General features: G+C 39.8%; 1 protein-coding gene across 1 annotated transcript in view; it reads right to left on the reverse strand.

Annotated features, from left to right (window-relative positions):
* The window catches only part of TSPAN5 (tetraspanin 5), an 82,515-nt gene that overhangs the window by 72,293 nt on the left and 356 nt on the right, over positions 1-9,866 (reverse strand). The gene's annotated exons all lie outside the window — the stretch shown is intronic.

The raw sequence follows: 9,866 nt of genomic DNA on the forward strand, positions 1-9,866 counted from the left end.
GAATGCATCTAAGAGGCATAGGAGCAGCAAACAGCCTTTTTTTTTTTTAACTTCTGCCCTTTACTGAACAAGCAACATCACCGTGACTCTGAGCTTCAGCCTTTCCATGTGCTTAAAAAAAAAAAAAAAAAAAAAGACAGTACGCTCCTCAAATCCTTGCCATCTTACACACAGCCGCATCCGTTCCACCTCACCTGATGCAGGTTCACACCTGTAGCAATTGTTCATGAAGCTAAAATGTGAAATTCTTTACATCAGAGCCAGAACAGTGGGTACTGCTTTGATATTCATCAGGCTCGTGGACTGACACATCAACTAAGGAAATGTTACCCGTAAGGCACTATCTGGGAGGTCTTGCACCAACACTGAGGCTTGCTGTTTCAGAAGGAGATGCTTAGGTATCATATTGAAAAAAAGCAATTTATCATAAAACAGGCTATTTGTCAAGTAAGAAAAATTGTCTTATAAAAGGATACCAAAAAAGCTAGTGCTATTTTTTACGTCCTGCCACTTTCCTGCTGACTTCTGGCTGGATCAAGTAAGAGTCTGCAAGCAGCACCCATACAAAGGCCTCTCAGAGCATTGTACTGATCATACAGGGGCTCCTGTGAGCGAACCGAGAGCAAAGAACCCAGCTGACATTTGGGCTCCAGGAAAAAGGAGTAAGAACCAGCACAGACAAATAGGGGAACGCAACAGTGAGAATAGCCTCTGACTGAAAGCTGGAGTGGATCACAAACTGAAAGGAGGGCAAAACCAACATCAATCAGGTACTCAAAAGAGGCTTCATAATTTATTCATGAAGTAATCCGGTGCTACAGATAAACTGCAGGTAGTGATGGAGTTGATTGTAAGTTTGATGTCATTTACTAGGCAGGGCATTTAAAATATCCATGAAATTCTGCATGAGAACGAGTTCACTGGAAACCTCACCTACGTGCAACATTCTTGGGCAGGGAAAGCTGATAGCAATAGCTTCTGTTCCTCACAGCTGTCCCTTTGCCTCTGTCAGAGTTTAGCACCTCTGCAGCACAGCTGATAGGGTCATGATCACTGAGGGACAGGAAAGGACTACAGCAGAAAACAAGAAAGGCCAGATGAGAGCTACAACTTACCTACTACAGTGTCAAGAACCCTTCAGTATCTTTCTCATCAAAACTGATATTGGTTTCCTTTAAAATACAAACCTATTAACTGCTTCTATTTACGAGCTACTTTCAGAAAAGAGAAGGAAAGCAGAGTCCAGCAAAGATGTAAATCACATAAAAATGTAAGTGGCTTATGTCCTTAAGTCAAGTACACTAGTCACTAGCATGGAAAAAGATTTTGTATCATGAAGTCTTGATTCAGATATAACTATGAACTTCCAAACTACCCAAGCAGGGGTTTTGTCTAACTTCAGAGCAACAGGACATATTTGAAGATAAATAAGATTGCTTATATAGAAAAGAAAGTAGTGCTTTTCAGCCATACTCAGCCCTGTGTGACTGAAACAGGACCACCTCAGAGCTTCCAGGAGCAACAGAAGGGTGGAATACAGCCAGTGGAAGATCAGCGCAAAAATGCCTTCTGTCCAGCTAACAGAAGTTAAATGAGTTTCCAGTCTCTTCAAGTCCTGCTTTTAGGCTCATGGATCAATAAATTTCTGCTCTTACAAGTTAATATTTTTGTTTCCTCCATATGTATACACAGTATATTCTCTGTATAAAGTACGTGTGCACACGTATATATTCATACCTTGCTACATGCTCACTGCGTATTTCCCACCATTAAATACTTACTAACCTGTTTGCAACAGAGCCATCAAAAAGACACTCAGAAATGGATAATGATGATAAACATTCCCTGCTCTTCAGAGAGCAGATCATTTGCCACCCCTTCCAGGAGACCGCTCCAATGAAGTACCTTATTACAGAGTGGCAGTGTTTGGAATAACATTTACAGGAAGGAAAAGAAATCAGAGAAGTATGTGATGAAGCTGTACGCTTGCATTTAAGTTCACACTGAGTTCACATTACAGGCAGGAAAACAAAACGCTGCAGAAGACATGCAATTCAGTGGGAGGGAAAAACAGAGAATCTGCTCTCAGAAAGATAAATGCACTTGTACACAAAGCAAAGGTGTCCAACAGGGAGAACCTGTGCTGCAGGCTGACAAAACGACAGCTGGGAGATATGCTAGGAAGTGCCGCCTCTCACAGTACTGCTGCATCTTCGCTTAGGACACCAAAGCTTGGCTGGGAGAATCTGCCCTCTTGGTACAGAGAAAGAGTCCTGACGCAAAGTAACATTTTGCATCACGGAAGATTTGTGCCTAAATCAAACTAAATTAAGCTGGACTCTCATTAAGGGTAAGCCACTAATGCTAGGAAACACCCAGTAGGCTGAATTACTGCAAGCAGCCTTGCAATTTCATTTATACCACACTCATTACCCTGTAACAATAGGACAAGCTACTGATTATATGACAGTAGATAAACAAAAGGTTTTAACTCCTTGACATTAGAGTCAGCAAAACAGAAGCCTCTACAAACCCAAAATATGTCATATAATTAAAGGCATTTAGTTTCCCTTTACTTTTTTCTTTGAATACAATATTAAAAAAAAAAAAAATCACTAGACACTTCTAGGCACAGTTTTTCTTGCCTCTTAAGGGAAAAAAAAAAAAAAAAAAAACCATATTTAGGAAAAAGATGCTACGGTCCTTTGATTTTTGTGCAAGCAGTACAGTGGTTGAGAAAGCCAGACAGTAACAGGTACAGAATAGGCAGTTTTCTTAGTATGTGTTTGCCTTGTTGCAAAAAGAAGACAGAAAGTCCTCTATCACCACACATCAGGAACTTTGCTTGAAATGATTTTCAATATTATTTGATGTAATGGAGTCTTCACTAGGGATTTTCAAGGCTAGGAAGAGGCATATTGATTTTTCCCCAGTTCTGTGGGAAATTGACAGTTCATTCATAAGATCCTCTGTGTGTGCTGAAATGCTTATTCTAAATGCTGTCCAGAGGAAAGCAACTGGAAAGTTGAAACATTAGCTGAAAGTGGAGATTGATGTGTATTAAGATAAACACTGCTACTGCCATTTGCCTCATTTGTTTTCTATAGCTGAAGGAGTGGGATCTGACTGTTCTGAGCATCTCCACAAGTCAGGCCATCTGGAGGTTATATGAGATCACACTGAGTCAGAGTTTGATACCAAATCAAGCTCCTTTGACTGCAAACCCCAACGTGTCAGTGACATTTTTAAACATGAGTGGAAAGGGGAAGGTGAACGGCTGTAGATTTGGTTACAGAAGCAGCCACACACAGGGCACTGAGGCAACAGTGACAGCCACCCCAACCACTCTTCTGCTTGTGCAAAGTCCTGCTGAAATCAGTGGAAATCCGCATCCACAGGGAGCCAACAGGGAACATATTTTTTGGCAGGAGCAGCAGCAAACTCACAAGAAATGGGATGTTTTCCAGACTTGTACAATAGTACAATGGAAAATAAATTAGGCCTCAAAACAGTAGAGAAAAATCTATGTTTTCCTGGACCTCGCACTATAAAAGTGTGCTAGATTGCAACTCAATACATTAGGAAAAACAAAACAAACAAACAAAAAAAAAACAACACACAACTTCTTTTTTTTTGTTTTTAAATCTTGCTTGCATTACTGCAATATTTTCTAAGTTTTAATATGGGAAAAAAAATATGAGCAAAACAGTGTTAAAGTACAAAGTCACTACAAAATCCTAACCATGAAGTCATGTATTTAGAAGAGTTAAAGCCAATTTCCTTTACCGCAAATGCACCTCTGTGGTTAATGGTGACAGTCACTTTGGGGTCACCACTAACAGAGCTGGGTTAACTCCTGAATTTCTCAGCTCTTCGCTCCTGCCTACTTCAATAAAACAATTAGAGCCTGCTGATAGGCTGCTAGTCATGTATTTGAGAAATGTGCTGCATATTTTGGGCAACACAAATCCTGTAGCATTATACTTTAGACTGAAATTCCCTGCCTGGCGGAATTAGGTCACATTTCTTTGGGTCAGAAATATTCTTTCACCCCTTATTCCAACTGGAAGCAAAACAATATTCTAAATGCCCATAGCAGATCTTCGTTGGTTTGTGCCCTTGGTTCATGGGAGTAGAAACTGCTGAGGTACTTACCTACTGTAAGCATTTAATGATGCTCTGAATTTCTAGACGGTAGTGACTTTGGTGTCAAAAACATTTTATAATGTTCTATTTGTAGCAAGGGAACTTGAAGGAAAGTATCCTGAAAGTATTTCACTAATTGTAACTTAAGTGTCTTATCCCCTACTAGTTACTACCTACTGCATCTTACAGAGTTTAAGGAATAGAGAATAAATTAAATTTTGCTAAAAAGTACTTCAGGATTATTGTAATCTAAGGAATTAAATGCAACAGTGTTTAAAAGCAGAGTACATACATGGAAATTCCTCTGCACTGGAGAAGACAGAAGTTCCTCACATTTTTCTTATTTCCTCTTCCCACATAAGACAAAAGAAAAAAAAAAAAAATCAATTTGAAAATTATCCCTATATCTATTTGCACCACCTGATATGGGCTCAAAACCCACCTTCTTCCACAGCATAGCAGCTGCTTGCTTTCCCTGTGTGCCTTTGTATCATATGGAGTAGTTGAGTATGCACATACATGATAAATATATCATTGAAGAGCCTATGGCATAAAGGTTATCTTAGTGAATTAGGATGGTATATTTACTTTCACTGAATCATAGAATCACCAAGGTTGAAAAATACCACCAAGATCATCCAGTCCAACCATCTACCTATCACCAACATTTCCTACTACACCATGTCCCTCAGTACAACATCTAAATGTTCCTTGAACACCTCCAGGGACAGTGACTCCACCACCTCCCTGGGCAGCCCATTCCAGCACGTGACAACTCTTTTGGAGAAGAATTTTTTCCTAATCTCCAACCTGAATTTCCCCTGGAGCAACTTGAGGCCATTCCTCCTAGTCCTATTGCTAGTTACATGGGAGAAGAGGCCAACCATCACCTCACCACAGCTTCCTTTCAGGTAGCTGTAAGAGAGCAAAAAGGTCTCGCTTAAGCCTCCTCTTCTCCAAAGAAGGAGACTTCCTGAGTCTCCCCTTCGTCAGATTCAGTGCTCTGGAACATGGACCTACTACCTTTATTAGGAAAAAATTATAAACTGTTTCACTTGCTGAAGTACTCTGCTGCCACTGCACATACTCAGGATGTTGCTCATCAGCTTTTCTCTGGCTGGAACGCTAAAGATCCAAAATGTATTCTCAGTGCTCTGCAGTAGATATGCCATCAGGTGAAACAAGGTGGGAGTCTGGTAAATACATTTACTAAATCCATCTCTACAGCAGAATTATGTAAGCTGCATTTAATAATTCCAATAACGTTAATTATGTTGAAATCTAACACAGTAAATTACACAACCACAATCAGTGCTTTTTCCCTAGTTCTTAGTCTTGTGTCCTTAGGCTTATTCAGTCTTCTGCAAACCCCAACTAGAAAAGAGCTTAAAACAATAACATATTTACAAACAACTAGTTTGGGCAGCACAAATAGTTAGGAAGGAGACAGCTTCATCCATGTTCCTCGTGTCATTCTTTCTGAATAACCAATGATACGGCCTGCTACAAAGTTACTATGGAAGGCAGAGAACACCACATGTTTCTGTGTGCATTTAAAGGGCTATGTCTGCTCAAAGACATACCCAGAAATTCAGAGCTCCCAAACTCACAACAATGCATCTATTTTATCAATATATACAATGTACATTGCTACCCTTCAATGTTACAAAACAGTTGTACATTTTTTCCAGACAAGAACTGTTCTGTTTCTCGTAGGACATTTATGAAATACTCTCCAAGTTACTAGTTATACTAGATTTTAAAATCATAACAATAATAGTAATTTAATTAAAAAAAAAAAAAAAAAAAAGAGTGGAGGTGGAGTGAGGGAGACATGATCAGAATGTCATTCACTTCCACTGAAAGAGCATGTTCCCTGTGCAAATATATAAAGATCAAGTGTTACAGAACACATTTGAAGGCCACATGGAACAAGCCTTATGTGGATTTACTTTTTTCTTTTTTCTTTTTTTTAAACCAATGTGGCAAGGCAAAATTACATAACAAAAACTTCCTTTGTGGATATCTGAAAAGTAGCTGGCATGAGAAAATGATCTTCTGCCCCTTTGAAAACAAACTACCAACAATGTACAAAATTCAATAAACAGTCTATTTCTTGTTCCTCAAAGGTCAGAACACTTTCCCAACACTTTTCCCACAACACACTTACATAACTTCATTCAGTTTTCTTTCTGCTATCTTCTGGTAATTCAGAAGATTATCTAGATCCCCCTACAGTTACCCTCAAAACCAGCACGTCAAACAAATTAAAATACAAATCATGACTTGCAATATTCTGATGCATCATAATGGCAGCATATTGCATGACCTCAAGTGAATCTCCAGATAAAGTAAAGGTTGCAGTCTGACCAGTCAATGCTTTCTATACATTGTTCCTATTAAGTTAGGGTCAGCGACTTCCAGCTGACATGGAAATTCCAATTTAAATGAAAATATGTATATTCATAGATCCCATCAAGCACAGTAAAGCACAGAAAGGAATTTAAAGCACCGCTTGGAACAGTTTAAAACTGTCTTACAGAAGTAGAAATGTAAGCAGGGAAAATGGTTCTTGCCTTTCCAGAAGCAAGGCGACCTACTTTTATTTTTTGCATTAACCCCTTTGACATCATTCTATATGGACGACTACACGGGATGAGGTGAAATATGTAGGTAAAGAATGCAAGTAAACAATGCAACTGTTTTCTTTTAACTTGCACTATGCATTCAGGTCTTATCTAGTTCAGAATACATTATGATTCACCTTGATAAAGACATAAAGGCTCACATGAAAGCACTGACTCTTCCACCAGCCTTCAAAGGCATGCATTATGCTGGCCAAGTTAAAGCACAGGAGTATGCCCTAATGAACAATCAGCAGAATGGCAGCTGAGCAATGGAAAGGAAAGCAAAACACTGAATTCTACTTTTTCATCACAATATATTTGTGCCTATTTGGTCTGAATTCCTAAACACTACACTGGCAAATGCCAAGCAGGCACTTCCACAGAGCATCGCAACCTCAAAGAGCTCCAAACAAGCACTGTTGGTATATTTACCTGCTTCCTAGCATTGGATACCAAAAAAAAAAAAAAAAAAAAAAAAAAAAAGAAAGAAATTAAATTGGCAAGTATGCCTAGAACACGAGTTACCACAGTCTTGGAGGATATAGTTATCTTCTAAAACATTATGAGATGCAGAGACAAGGGCAAGTTGCCTGGGGTGGAGCACGACTATCTCCATAAGAGTATCGTGTCACCTTTCTTTAGTCCCAACTAAAGACAGAACACTAGAGTGCAACTTTCCATACTAATTATTCCAACAGATCAGCCATGGTTTTTTCCTTTTTTTTTTTTTTTTTTTAAAGGAAAGAAATAAGATATTAGCACAAAATAAAAACAACTGAGAAAAACATCTGGTATTTATTTTGCCTATATTCTGCAGCATACAAAGTCCCCAATTTCTGTATTTTTGTAATACCTTCCATTTAAGTAACGCATGCAATTATTCCCCACAAAATTTCAGCACATCTACAATATTTCTTTATTCGAGGCACTGATAATTTTCTTGTCAAAACCATTACTCTTCCAACTCAGTTCTCTTTATTTTTAGACCATTGTTTTATGATGCATAATAGAGGGTATTTTTTCCATTTGTTTTCATTAAAATTTTAAAAGGTTATGTTAAAACCAGCACATAAGAAAGCTTCAAAAGTTTTAACAAAGGTGTTCCACATATCTAAATGTCTACAAACCCCCAGGAGAGTGTCATTGGGATAATACAATGACCTCTTTATCGTTTCACCCTATCCATAAGGACTACATTAGTGGCTATGTTTGATGCTCACTTTCTTTGAGCATCCAACCAAGCCTGCAATTTTTCTTTACAGCTTTTCTGGCCCAGTTTCATGATAGAATATTAAACAATTGCTATTAATTCCATAAAAACTTTAAAATATATTCCGCAAGAGTCACTGTCTCACTTCCCATCACGGTAACAAATGCAGTTTCCTCATAAAAAGATAACAGAAGAAATGATTTAAGTCATATAAAATGCTTTCTGAGTGTGGATCTCATGATGTTTAGCCAAGGACAACAGACAATTTGCATTTTGCAAAACAGGTAATCTGTAAGCAAGGGCCACACAAGCAAGCAAATGGCAGAGCGGGCGATACACTCAGGTCATTGGATTACCACTCCAGCAGTACAGAGCCTCGTGGCCCAGCAAGATCTCCTTTAACTCATTCCATTGCACCAAGCAAAAGCCGCAAGTGCTAGCCTCAACAGAGGAATAAGAAAAAAATCAACCACTAAGTACCAAGAAGATATCACTTCCCTATTTCCATAATCTGCAAATTTGCGTTCAGAGAATGAACAAAGTTATAGGGTATCTATCTCATTGCGTGCCTGGAGGAGCAAGATAACACTTATTAGCTTCAAGGACACGTCACACAAGAGCTCCTCACACTGCCCTGTTTCCTCCTAAAAAACAGTGTTCTCAGCAGCGTATGCCCATGAGAATCAAAATGAAAAAACAGATGAAAGAAGAGAGCCACAGCAAACTCAACCATTAAACTTGAGCCGATCACAAAAACACAACATAGTAGGGTCGGGATACTCATCTACAACAACTCAACACCACAGGTCTCATTCTTAGGCCAAGCAAACTTTGACATAAAGACACGTAACTGCAGTCAACTTCATTCTAGCAACACACCTCCTCGATTTACAGTGAAATATCCTTTCCTTAGAGTATCACTGATCAAAAATCCCGTCCCTCCAAATCATCCACACCAGGCATCTTCACTTCCCAGGCATGCAGACATAAGATGAACTATAAGTCCTTATTAGCCAGATAAATACCAAGGTAATAATTGCAAGCTTGGTATTGGCAAGGTTTCTCTTCTTCATTCTTCATCACTTACATTCATTAAAAAAATGGTAGTGGTGGGTCTTTTTTGTTTGTTTGTTTTTTTAATTACCCAAACCACCTTTCTAATCCAAAGAAGCCACCATCTCAAATATGTACCCAACATATTCTCATTTTTCCTTAGAAAGGCATTCACCCTGCTGGAGTTCATGCACATTTGCTACTGCTAAATGGAATGCCTCATGAAAAGAGGGGATTGCACACATAAGAGCCTTCACCCAAGTTTCATATTCTACACAGTGCTAAGAACTCATCGTCCATGCACACACAAGATCAATCGTTCACATCTTCATACTGTGGTTCCAAAATTTGGAATTTACACCCAAAAGAAGCTGCTTCTCCTTCAGAGCCAACACACTGAGAAGATGCTAGAAACGCTAACCTATGCGGGTTCCATCCCACCATACGGCTCTGCTGCTCCATGCCCTGTGCTGGAACGGGGCACCACGGGGCTGTGGTGCGCGCAGCGTCCCCCAGGGCCGGGCGGCTGAGCCGCTGCCCCCCTCCCGGTACCGCTCCGTGTTGATGGCTGAGCAGAATAACGCCGTTCCACGCACAGCTCGGCATTGTGTAACCGTTCCTGCCAACGGCACCTCTCGCAGAACTTGAGGCTTTGATTTCTTGCGTTGAGCGTGTATATATCTTAGTACCGATATCCCCACGGATCCATCCCTTCCCCAGGCCTGCGTGCCTGGCTGCTCCCCCACCACAAAGCAGTTGGGGGCTTGGGGGAAGGGGGGCGAGGGAAAGAAAAAAAAAAAAAAGGGGGGGAGGGGGAAGCAAGAAAGCCC

Source organism: Meleagris gallopavo, chromosome 4 (genome assembly GCF_905368555.1).
Source record: "Meleagris gallopavo chromosome 4, MGAL_WU_HG_1.1, whole genome shotgun sequence".
Classification (NCBI taxonomy): Eukaryota; Metazoa; Chordata; class Aves; order Galliformes; family Phasianidae; genus Meleagris; species Meleagris gallopavo.